Raw genomic sequence first — 12,060 nt, 5'->3', positions numbered from 1 at the left:
AGTCTTTTGGACTCTGCGGGAGAAGGCGAGCGTGGGATGCTCTGAGAGAGTCGTGTTGAAACATGTATATTTTCGTATGTGAATCAGATCATCAGTCCAGGCTCCATGCATGAGACAGGGTGCTCGGGGCTGGTGCACTGGGATGGCCCAGAGGGATGGGACGGGGAGGGAGGTGGGAGGGGGGATTCAGGATGGGGAACACATGTACACCCGAGGCGGATTCATGCCAAGTATGGCAAAAACCATTGCAGCACTGTCAAGTAATCAGCCTCCGAGTAAAATAAATAAATTTTAAAAAACAAACTAAATTCCTTTGGTAAAACGGGCCTGATCAATGTTGGCTTTGTGACTTCCAAAAACACCATTATTTTCGTTCCTTGCTTCCCTCCTTCCTCCCCCTTCTGTCTTTCCTTTTTCTTTCTTATTATACAATTGAGAAAGTTTGCTTTCCATTGATAGTTATTAGAGTACTGGCTCTATTCACCATGTTGTACAATACATCCTTGAGCTCCTCTGACACCTAACACGGTGTGCCTCCCACTCTGCCACCTCTGTTGCCCCTCCCTCTTACCCTCCCCTCTGGTAACCAGTAGATTGATCTCTGTATCTGTGAGCCTCCATTTTTGTTACATTCTCTATTTTGTGGTGTTTTCAGATTCTATAAGTGCTATCGTACAGTATTTGTCTATCTCTGTCTGAGTTTTTTTACTTAATAGTGTACCTTCCATGTTGCTGCAAATGTCCAGATTCCATTCTTTTTATGGGGCAACTTCCCTCTATGCCTTTTTAGCAAATGGCACTGCCACCGCACACGACACGGCTCCCCGGCTCAGTTTCCATCTCTGCCCTCACGCAGAGAAACACCAAGACCTCTTCCTCTTCTCCCATGGGATGTGTATCTTTGAAGCTGAGTCTGGAACCAGTTCTTCCCCCCGCCCCCCACTTTCTGGCAAACTGGACCTTCTGGTCCCATCTCCAACCCCACAGGACCCATCTCCCTCCCTCTTCACACATTTATCCCTGCCCTGCCCTCTCTGCCCCCACTCTCAGAGAACTCGGAGACAAACAGAATTTCACATCAGGTTGATTTTATGTGCATTCTTAATGTATGCAGTTGGTATAATAGTCAACGTCGGTACCGTTGGCCAGTACTCAGCGGCAAGACCCTCGAAGATTTCTGAGGTCCCTAGCCATGACTTCCAGTCACTGGCTGCCCACGGGTCCCACTCGAATGACACGGGTCTCCACACTCTCTGGGACCTCCTCTGGTCCGTTCTGATGCAGCTCTTCCTGCACCCGGGAACACTGGCTACAGAGCTTTGAGCCTCCGATCTTTCTCAGGTTCCTTGTGGTGGGCGGTTTCTGAGAAGTTTTCTTGGGCAGCTTTGCCTGAAGGTGATTATTCCCTCTCGCACTTGCCCTGGCCACCTGGAGAAAACAAGAGAAGGGTAGAGAATGGCCTTGGTTTGGGGAAGAGGGTGAAGGTGGCCGGGAACGACAGCTTCAGGAGAAGGGGTGTGGGCAGAGAAGGGGTATGTGCCAGGCAAGGACAGGGGAGGGGGTCTTATGGGGTGGGGTCAATGGGCAAGAGGAGTTTGGGTGGGTTCAGCTCACCTTGACATTTGTTTTGGGCCTCAATTGAGAGGAGGTCTTCATCCTTTTGTCCCGGGGAACAGGAGGCAGGTGTTTCCTAACTACTCTGAGGCCTTGGGGCTTCCCAGTCCACTTAGTCATTTTGAGGCCTCCCAGTGGTCTGCTCCAGAGCCCCTGAGCACCCCTATATATACCCCTCGCCAGGGAGACACACCCTCATGCTTTATGAGGTCAGCAAGTCTCTTCCCCAGGCAAAGGTGGCCCTGGGTGAGCCTTGACATCACAAAGCCCCATCCTGACACCTCTAGCGGAGGATGGGGAGCAATTCAGATGTTTTGGGGGGAGAAATGAGGCATTTGTACTTCCCCTAAAGAGGAAGTACTCCCTGCCATCCTCATCTCTCTAAGTCAACTCCGATGGGTCACATGGCAGGGAGAGTGTGTCTCCCCCAAAACTTCCCTATTCTATCTATTTATGACTGTAAAAGTATAAAGGGATTTAAAAAATAAAATCTGCAAACGGTACAGCTTCAGCAGCCCCAGGTAAGAAAAGTTTATTTTCTTTGTTCCATAGTCTCAAAATAACTGACAATTAAGAATGAATTTCAAATAAAACCTGTTTTTCAAATTCAACAAGATCCTTTGTGTTCAAATATAAGACGATTTTGTTCTTTTCAAGCTAAAAAAAGTTTGCACCTTGCAGTGAATACTTTGTTTCACTGATGGAGATGTAAATAAAAGCACATCCTGTGTCTTTACCTTGACAATTTCTGTGGTATCACTGTGTATTTAGAAAAAACTGTTTGAATGCGGGGTGTGTATAAGTCCCTTCCCTCGGGGACTGCAGGCTGTGCAGGAAGTGATCTCGAGGCCTTGCAAACCATGAAGGATGCTCTGTGGAAGGGAGCAGTGGTAACCATGGCAGCCTGTGTTGGTGACAATTGTTGAACAGGGTCTTCTCTTAATGAACTCCCTCATAGAAGACAATGAATTTTTAAAGAGAAGTACTAAGACTGTGGCCGTATGAATTTATATATATATATATATATTTATATATGTATACCTATACACACATATGTGTATGTGTTTGGATATGTATACACACACTCATGCGTGTGTGCATTTGTATATATGTACCCTGAAACTTTGTACCTTGTGAATAATATGTAAAATATTAAAACCTGACATATATGACAACAAGCTTTTCAAACTTCAACCAACAGAATTTGGTGTTGCAGAGGAAAAGTATTTAATTACTGACATTATTTTTGAATAGTGGAGTATGGAGATGGTAATGAAAACAGAACCAGTGTTTACTTGGTTTTATTCTTGTAATAAAAGTCTTCGTGGGCAATGCTCCCCAGTATTGCCTGCACGGGATGTGGGCTACTCCCCCTGCCCCACCTGTGGGGCCCACTGCCCCATTCTAAATTCCTTTGCCCCGAAGAAGACATACAGATGGCTAACAAACACATGAAAAGATGCTCAACATCCCTCATTATCAGACAAATGCAAAGCAAAACCGCAATGAAGTACCATCTCAGGCCAGTCAGGATGGCTGCTATCCAAACATCTACAAGCAACAAATGCAGAAGAGGGTGTGGAGAGAAGGGAACCCTCTTACACTGTTGGTGCGAATGCAAACTAGTACAGCCACTATGGAGCACAGTGTGGAGATTCCTTACAAAACTGGCACTAGAACTGCCATATGACCCAGCCATCCCACTGCTGGGCATACACACCGAGGAAACCAGAATTGAAAGAGACATGTGGACTCGAATGATCATCACAGCACTGTTTACGATAGGCAGGACATGGAAGCAACCTAGATGTCCATCAGCAGACGAATGGACGAGAAAGCGGTGGAACATATACACAATGGAATATTACTCAGCCATGCAAAAGAATACACTTGACTCAGTTCTAATGAGGAGGATGAAACTGGAGCCTATTATACAGAGGGAAATAAGTCAGAAAGAAAAACACCAATCCACTCTACTAAGGCATATATATGGAATGTAGAAAGATGGTAATGATAACCCTGTATGCGAGACTGCAAAAGAGACACAGACGCACAGAAGAGTCTTTTGGACTCTGCGGGAGAAGGCGAGCGTGGGATGCTCTGAGAGAGTCGTGTTGAAACATGTATATTATCGTATGTGAATCAGATCATCAGTCCAGGCTCCATGCATGAGACAGGGTGCTCGGGGCTGGTGCACTGGGATGGCCCAGAGGGATGGGACGGGGAGGGAGGTGGGAGGGGGGATTCAGGATGGGGAACACATGTACACCCGAGGCGGATTCATGCCAAGTATGGCAAAAACCATTGCAGCACTGTCAAGTAATCAGCCTCCGATTAAAATAAATAAATTTTAAAAAACAAACTAACTTCCTTTGGTAAAACGGGCCTGATCAATGTTGGCTTTGTGACTTCCAAAAACACCATTATTTTCGTTCCTTGCTTCCCTCCTTCCTCCCCCTTCTGTCTTTCCTTTTCTTTCTTATTATACAATTGAGAAAGTTTGCTTTCCATTGATAGTTATTAGAGTACTGGCTCTATTCACCATGTTGTACAATACATCCTTGAGCTCCTCTGACACCTAACACGGTGTGCCTCCCACTCTGCCACCTCTGTTGCCCCTCCCTCTTACCCTCCCCTCTGGTAACCAGTAGATTGATCTCTGTATCTGTGAGCCTCCATTTTTGTTACATTCTCTATTTTGTGGTGTTTTCAGATTCTATAAGTGCTATCGTACAGTATTTGTCTATCTCTGTCTGAGTTTTTTTACTTAATAGTGTACCTTCCATGTTGCTGCAAATGTCCAGATTCCATTCTTTTTATGGGGCAACTTCCCTCTATGCCTTTTTAGCAAATATCACTGCCACCGCACACGACACGGCTCCCCGGCTCAGTTTCCATCTCTGCCCTCACGCAGAGAAACACCAAGACCTCTTCCTCTTCTCCCATGGGATGTGTATCTTTGAAGCTGAGTCTGGAAACAGTTCTTCCCCCCGCCCCCCACTTTCTGGCAAACTGGACCTTCTGGTCCCATCTCCAACCCCACAGGACCCATCTCCCTCCCTCTTCACACATTTATCCCTGCCCTGCCCTCTCTGCCCCCACTCTCAGAGAACTCGGAGACAAACAGAATTTCACATCAGGTTGATTTTATGTGCATTCTTAATATATGCAGTTGGTATAATAGTCAACGTCGGTACCGTTGGCCAGTACTCAGCGGCAAGACCCTCGAAGATTTCTGAGGTCCCTAGCCATGACTTCCAGTCACTGGCTGCCCACGGGTCCCACTCGAATGACACGGGTCTCCACACTCTCTGGGACCTCCTCTGGTCCGTTCTGATGCAGCTCTTCCTTCACCCGGGAACACTGGCTACAGAGCTTTGAGCCTCCGATCTTTCCCAGGTTCCTTGTGGTGGGCGGTTTCTGAGACGTTTTCTTGGGCAGCTTTGCCTGAAGGTGATTATTCCCTCTCGCACTTGCCCTGGCCACCTGGAGAAAACAAGAGAAGGGTAGAGAATGGCCTTGGTTTGGGGAAGAGGGTGAAGGTGGCCGGGAACGACAGCTTCAGGAGAAGGGGTGTGGGCAGAGAAGGGGTATGTGCCAGGCAAGGACAGGGGAGGGGGTCTTATGGGGTGGGGTCAATGGGCAAGAGGAGTTTGGGTGGGTTCAGCTCACCTTGACATTTGTTTTGGGCCTCAATTGAGAGGAGGTCTTCATCCTTTTGTCCCGGGGAACAGGAGGCAGGTGTTTCCTAACTACTCTGAGGCCTTGGGGCTTCCCAGTCCACTTAGTCATTTTGAGGCCTCCCAGTGGTCTGCTCCAGAGCCCCTGAGCACCCCTATATATACCCCTCCCCAGGGAGACACACCCTCATGCTTTATGAGGTCAGCAAGTCTCTTCCCCAGCCAATGGTGGCCCTGGGTGAGCCTTGACATCACAAAGCCCCATCCTGACACCTCTAGCGGAGGATGGGGAGCAATTCAGATGTTTTGGTGGGAGAAATGAGGCATTTGTACTTCCCCTAAAGAGGAAGTACTCCCTGCCATCCTCATCTCTCTAAGTCAACTCCGATGGGTCACATGGCAGGGAGAGTGTGTCTCCCCCAAAACTTCCCTATTCTATCTATTTATGACTGTAAAAGTATAAAGGGATTTAAAAAATAAAATCTGCAAACGATACAGCTTCAGCAGCCCCAGGTAACAAAAGTTTATTTTCTTTGTTCCATAGTCTCAAAATAACTGACAATTAAGAATGAATTTCACCTTTTTCTCAAGCGCACATGGAACCTTCTCCAGGATAGATCACGTCCTGGGCCATAAAGCTAGCCTTGGTAAATTCAAAAAAATAGAAATCATTCCAAGCATCTTTTCTGACCACAATGCAGTAAGATTAGATCTCAATTACTGGAGAAAAACTATTAAAAAATCCAACATATGGAGGCTGAACAACACGCTGCTGAATAACCAACAAGTCACAGAAGAAATAAAAAAAGCAATCAAAATTTGCATAGAAACGAATGAAAATGAAAACGCAACAACCCAGAACCTGTGGGACACGGTAAAAGCAGTCCTAAGGGGAATGTTCATAGCAATACAGGCACACCTCAAGAAACAAGAAAAAAGTCAAATAAATAACCTAACTCTACACCTAAAGCCACTAGAAAAGGAAGAAATGAAGAACCCCAGGGTTAGTAGAAGGAAAGAAATCTTAAAAATTAAAGCAGAAATAAATGCAAAAGAAACAAAAGAGACCATAGCAAAAATCAACAAAACCAAAAGCTGGTTCTTTGAAAGGATAAATAAAATTGACAAACCATTAGCCAGACTCATCAAGAAACAAAGGGAGAAAAATCAAATCAATAAAATTAGAAATGAAAATGGAGAGATTACAACAGACAACACAGAAATACAAAGGATCATAAGAGACTACTATCAACAATTATATGCCAATAAAATGGACAACGAGGAAGAAATGGACAAATTCTTAGAAAAGTACAACTTTCCAAAACTCGACCAGGAAGAAATAGAAAATCTCAACAGACCCATCCCAAGCACGGAAATTGAAACTGTAATAAAAAATCTTCCGGCAAACAAAAGCCCAGGTCCAGACGGCGTCACAGCTGAATTCTACCAAAAATTTAGAGAAGAGCTAACAACTATCCTGCTCAAACACTTCCAGAAAATTGCAGAGGATGGTAAACTTCCAAACTCATTCTATGAGGCCACCATCACCCTAATACCAAAACCTGACAAAGATCCCACAAAAAAAGAAAACTACAGGCCAATATCATTGATGAACATAGATGCAAAAATCCTTAACAAAATTCTAGCAATCAGAATCCAACAACACATTAAGAAGATCATACACCATGACCAGGTGGGCTTTATCCCAGGGATGCAAGGATTCTTCAATATCCGCAAATCAATCAATGTAATACACCGCATTAACAAATTGAAAAATAAAAACCATATGATTATCTCAATAGATGCAGAGAAAGCCTTTGACAAAATTCAACATCCATTTATGATCAAAACTCTCCAGAAATCAGGAATAGAAGGAACATACCTCAACATAATAAAAGCTATATATGACAAACCCGCAGCAAACATTATCCTCAATGGTGAAAAATTGAAAGCATTTCCTCTAAAGTCAGGAACAAGACAAGGGTGCCCACTTTCACCATTACTATTCAACATAGTTTTGGAAGTTTTGGCCACAGCAATCAGAACAGAAAAAGAAATAAAAGGAATCCAAATTGGAAAAGAAGAAGTAAAGCTCTCACTGTTTGCAGATGACATGATCCTCTACATAGAAAACCCTAAAGACTCCACCAGAAAATTACTAGAACTAATCAATGACTATAGTAAAGTTGCAGGATATAAAATCAACACACAGAAATCCCTTGCATTCCTATACACTAATAATGAGAAAACAGAAAGAGAAATTAAGGAAACAATTCCATTCACCATTGCAACGGAAAGAATAAAATACTTAGGAATATATCTACCTAAAGAATCTAAAGACCTATATATAGAAAACTATAAAACACTGGTGAAAGAAATCAAAGAGGACACTAACAGATGGAGAAATATACCATGTTCATGGATTGGAAGAATCAATGTAGTGAAAATGACTATACTACCCAAAGCAATCTATAGATTCAATGCAATCCCTATCAAGCTACCAACAGCATTCTTCACAGAGCTAGAACAAATAATTTCACAATTTGTATGGAAAAACAAAAAACCTCGAATAGCCAAAGCGATCTTGAGAAAGAAGAATGGAACTGGAGGAATCAACCTACCTGACTTCAGGCTCTACTACAAAGCCACAGTTATCAAGACCGTATGGTACTGGCACAAAGACAGAAATATAGATCGATGGAACAAAATAGAAAGCCCAGAGATAAATCCACGCACATATGGACACCTTATCTTCGACAAAGGTGGCAAGAATATACAATGGATTAAAGACAATCTCTTTAACAAGTGGTGCTGGGAACTCTGGTCAACCACTTGTAAAAGAATGAAACTAGAACACTTTCTAACACCATACACAAAAATAAACTCAAAATGGATTAAAGATCTCAATGTAAGACCAGAAACTATAAAACTCCTAGAGGAGAACATAGGCAAAACACTCTCTGACATACATCACAGCAGGATCCTCTATGACCCACCTCCCAGAATATTGGAAATAAAAGCAAAAATAAACAAATGGGACCTAATTAACCTTAAAAGCTTCTGCACATCAAAGGAAACTATTAGCAAGGTGAAAAGACAGCCTTCAGAATGGGAGAAGATAATAGCAAATGAAGCAACTGACAAACAACTAATCTCGAGGATATACAAGCAACTCCTACAGCTCAACTTCAGAAAAATAAATGACCCAATCAAAAAATGGGCCAAAGAACTAAACAGACATTTCTCCAAAGAAGACATACAGATGGCTAACAAACACATGAAAAGATGCTCAACATCACTCATTATCAGAGAAATGCAAATCAAAACCACTATGAGGTACCATTTCACACCAGTCAGAATGGCTGCGATCCAAAAGTCTACAAGTAATAAATGCTGGAGAGGGTGTGGAGAAAAGGGAACCCTCTTACACTGTTGGTGGGAATGCAAACTAGTACAGCCACTATGGAGAACAGTGTGGAGATTCCTTAAAAAACTGGAAATAGACATGCCTTATGATCCAGCAATCCCACTGCTGGGCATACACACTGAGGAAACCAGAAGGGAAAGAGACACGAGTACCCCAATGTTCATCGCAGCACTGTTTATAATAGCCAGGACATGGAAGCAACCTAGATGTCCATCAGCAGATGAATGGATAAGAAAGCTGTGGTACATATACACAATGGAGTATTATTCAGCAATTAAAAAAAATACATTTGAATCAGTTCTAATGAGGTGGATGAAACTGGAGCCTATTATACAGAGTGAAGTAAGCCAGAAAGAAAAACACCAATACAGTATACTAAGGCATATATATGGAATTCAGAAAGATGGTAACAATAACCCTGTGTACGAGACAGCAAAAGAGACACTGATGTATAGAACAGTCTTAGGGACTCTGTGGGAGAGGGAGAGGGTGGGAAGATTTGGGAGAATGGCATTGAAACATGTCAAATATCATGTATGAAATGAGTTGCCAGTCCAGGTTCGATGCACGATACTGGATGCTTGGGGCTGGTGCACTGGGACGCCCCAGAGGGATGGAATGGGGAGGGAGGAGGGAGGAGGGTTCAGGATGGGGAACACATGTATACCTGTGGCGGATTCTTTTTGATATTTGGCAAATCTAATACAGTTATGTTAAGTTTAAAAATAAAATAAAATTAAAAAAAAATAAACTAAATTCCTTTGCTAAGAAGGGCCTGATCAATGTTGGCTTTGTGACTTCCAAAAACACCATTATTTTCGTTCCTTGCTTCCCTCCTTCCTCCCCCTTCTGTCTTTCCTTTTCTTTCTTATTATACAATTGAGAAAGTTTGCTTTCCATTTATAGTTATTAGAGTACTGGCTCTATTCACCATGTTGTACAATACATCCTTGAGCTCCTCTGACACCTAACACGGTGTGCCTCCCACTCTGCCACCTCTGTTGCCCCTCCCTCTTACCCTCCCCTCTGGTAACCAGTAGATTGATCTCTGTATCTGTGAGCCTCCATTTTTGTTACATTCTCTATTTTGTGGTGTTTTCAGATTCTATAAGTGCTATCGTACAGTATTTGTATCTCTGTCTGAGTTTTTTTACTTAATAGTGTACCTTCCATGTTGCTGCAAATGTCAAGATTCCATTCTTTTTATGGGGCAACTTCCCTCTATGCCTTTTTAGCAAATGGCACTGCCACCGCACACGACACGGCTCCCCGGCTCAGTTTCCATCTCTGCACTCACGCAGAGAAACACCAAGTCCTCTTCCTCTTCTCCCATGGGATGTGTATCTTTGAAGCTGAGTCTGGAACCAGTTCTTCCCCCCGCCCCCCACTTTCTGGCAAACTGGACCTTCTAGTCCCATCTCCAACCCCACAGGACCCATCTCCCTCCCTCTTCACACATTTATCCCTGCCCTGCTCTCTCTGCCCCCACTCTCAGAGAACTCGGAGACAAACAGAATTTCACATCAGGTTGATTTTATGTGCATTCTTTATGTATGCAGTTGGTATAATAGTGAACGTCGGTACTGTTGGCCAGTACTCAGCGGCAAGACCCTCGAAGATTTCTCAGGTCTCTGGCCATGCCTTCCAGTCACTGGCTGCCCACGGGTCCCACTCGAATGACACGGGTCTCCACACTCTCTGGGACCTCCTCTGGTCCGTTCTGATGCAGCTCTTCCTTCACCCGGGAACACTGGCTACAGAGCTTTGAGCCTCCGATCTTTCTCAGGTTCCTTGTGGTGGGCGGTTTCTGAGAAGTTTTCTTGGGCAGCTTTGCCTGAAGGTGAGTATTCACTCTCGCACTTGCCCTGGCCACCTGGAGAAAACAAGAGAAGGGTAGAGAATGGCCTTGGTTTGGGGAAGAGGGTGAAGGTGGCCGGGAACGACAGCTTCAGGAGAAGGGGTGTGGGCAGAGAAGGGGTATGTGCCAGGCAAGAACAGGGGAGGGGGTCTTATGGGGTGGGGTCATTGGGCAAGAGGCGTTTGGGTGGGTTCAGCTCACCTTGACATTTGTTTTGGGCCTCAATTGAGAGGAGGTCTTCATCCTTTTGTCCCGGGGAACAGGAGGCAGGTGTTTCCTAACTACTCTGAGGCCTTGGGGCTTCCCAGTCCACTTAGTCATTTTGAGGCCTCCCAGTGGTCTGCTCCAGAGCCCCTGAGCACCCCTATATATACCCCTCCCCAGGGAGACACACCCTCATGCTTTATGAGGTCAGCAAGTCTCTTCCCCAGCCAATGGTGGCCCTGGGTGAGCCTTGACATCACAAAGCCCCATCCTGACACCTCTAGCGGAGGATGGGGAGCAATTCAGATGTTTTGGTGGGAGAAATGAGGCATTTGTACTTCCCCTAAAGAGGAAGTACTCCCTGCCATCCTCATCTCTCTAAGTCAACTCCGATGGGTCACATGGCAGGGAGAGTTTGTCTCCCCCAAAACTTCTCTATTCTATCTATTTATGACTGTAAAAGTATAATGGGATTTAAAAAAAAAATCTGCAAAGGATACAGCTTCAGCAGCCCCAGGTAACAAAAGTTTATTTTCTTTGTTCCATAGTCTCAAAATAACTGACAATTAAGAATGAATTTCAAATAAAACCTGTTTTTCAAATTCAACAAGATCCTTTGTGTTCAAATATAAGACGATTTTGTTCTTTTCAAGCTAAAAAAAGTTTGCACCTTGCAGTGAATACTTTGTTTCACTGATGGAGACGTAAATAAAAGCACATCCTGTGTCTTTACCTTGACAATTTGTGTGGTATCACTGTGTATTTTGAAAAAACTTTTTGAATGTGGGATAAGTACCTTCCCTCGGGGACTGCAGGCTGTGCAGGAAGTGATCTCGAGGCCTTGTAAACCATTAAGGATGCTCTGTGGAAGGGAGCAGTGGTAACCATGGCAGCCTGTGTTAGTGACAATTGTTGATCAGGGTCTTAATGAACTCCCTCATAGAAGACAATGAATTTTTAAAGTGAAGTACTAACTGTGGCCGTATGAATTTATATATATATATATATTTATTTATTTATATATGTATACATAGACACACATATGTGTATGTGTTTGAATATACACACACACACACACATGCGTGTGTGCATTTGTATATATGTACACTGAAACTTTGTACCTTGTGAATAATATGTAAAATATTAAAACCTGACATATATGACAACAAGCTTTTCAAACTTAAACCAACAGAATTTGGTGTTGCAGAGGAAAAGTATTTAATTACTGACATTATTTTAGAATAGTGGAGTATGGAGATGGTAATCCAAACAGAACC

Source organism: Bubalus kerabau, chromosome X (genome assembly GCF_029407905.1).
Source record: "Bubalus kerabau isolate K-KA32 ecotype Philippines breed swamp buffalo chromosome X, PCC_UOA_SB_1v2, whole genome shotgun sequence".
NCBI classification, from domain to species: Eukaryota; Metazoa; Chordata; class Mammalia; order Artiodactyla; family Bovidae; genus Bubalus; species Bubalus kerabau.
Note: the sequence above shows the minus strand (reverse complement) of the source record.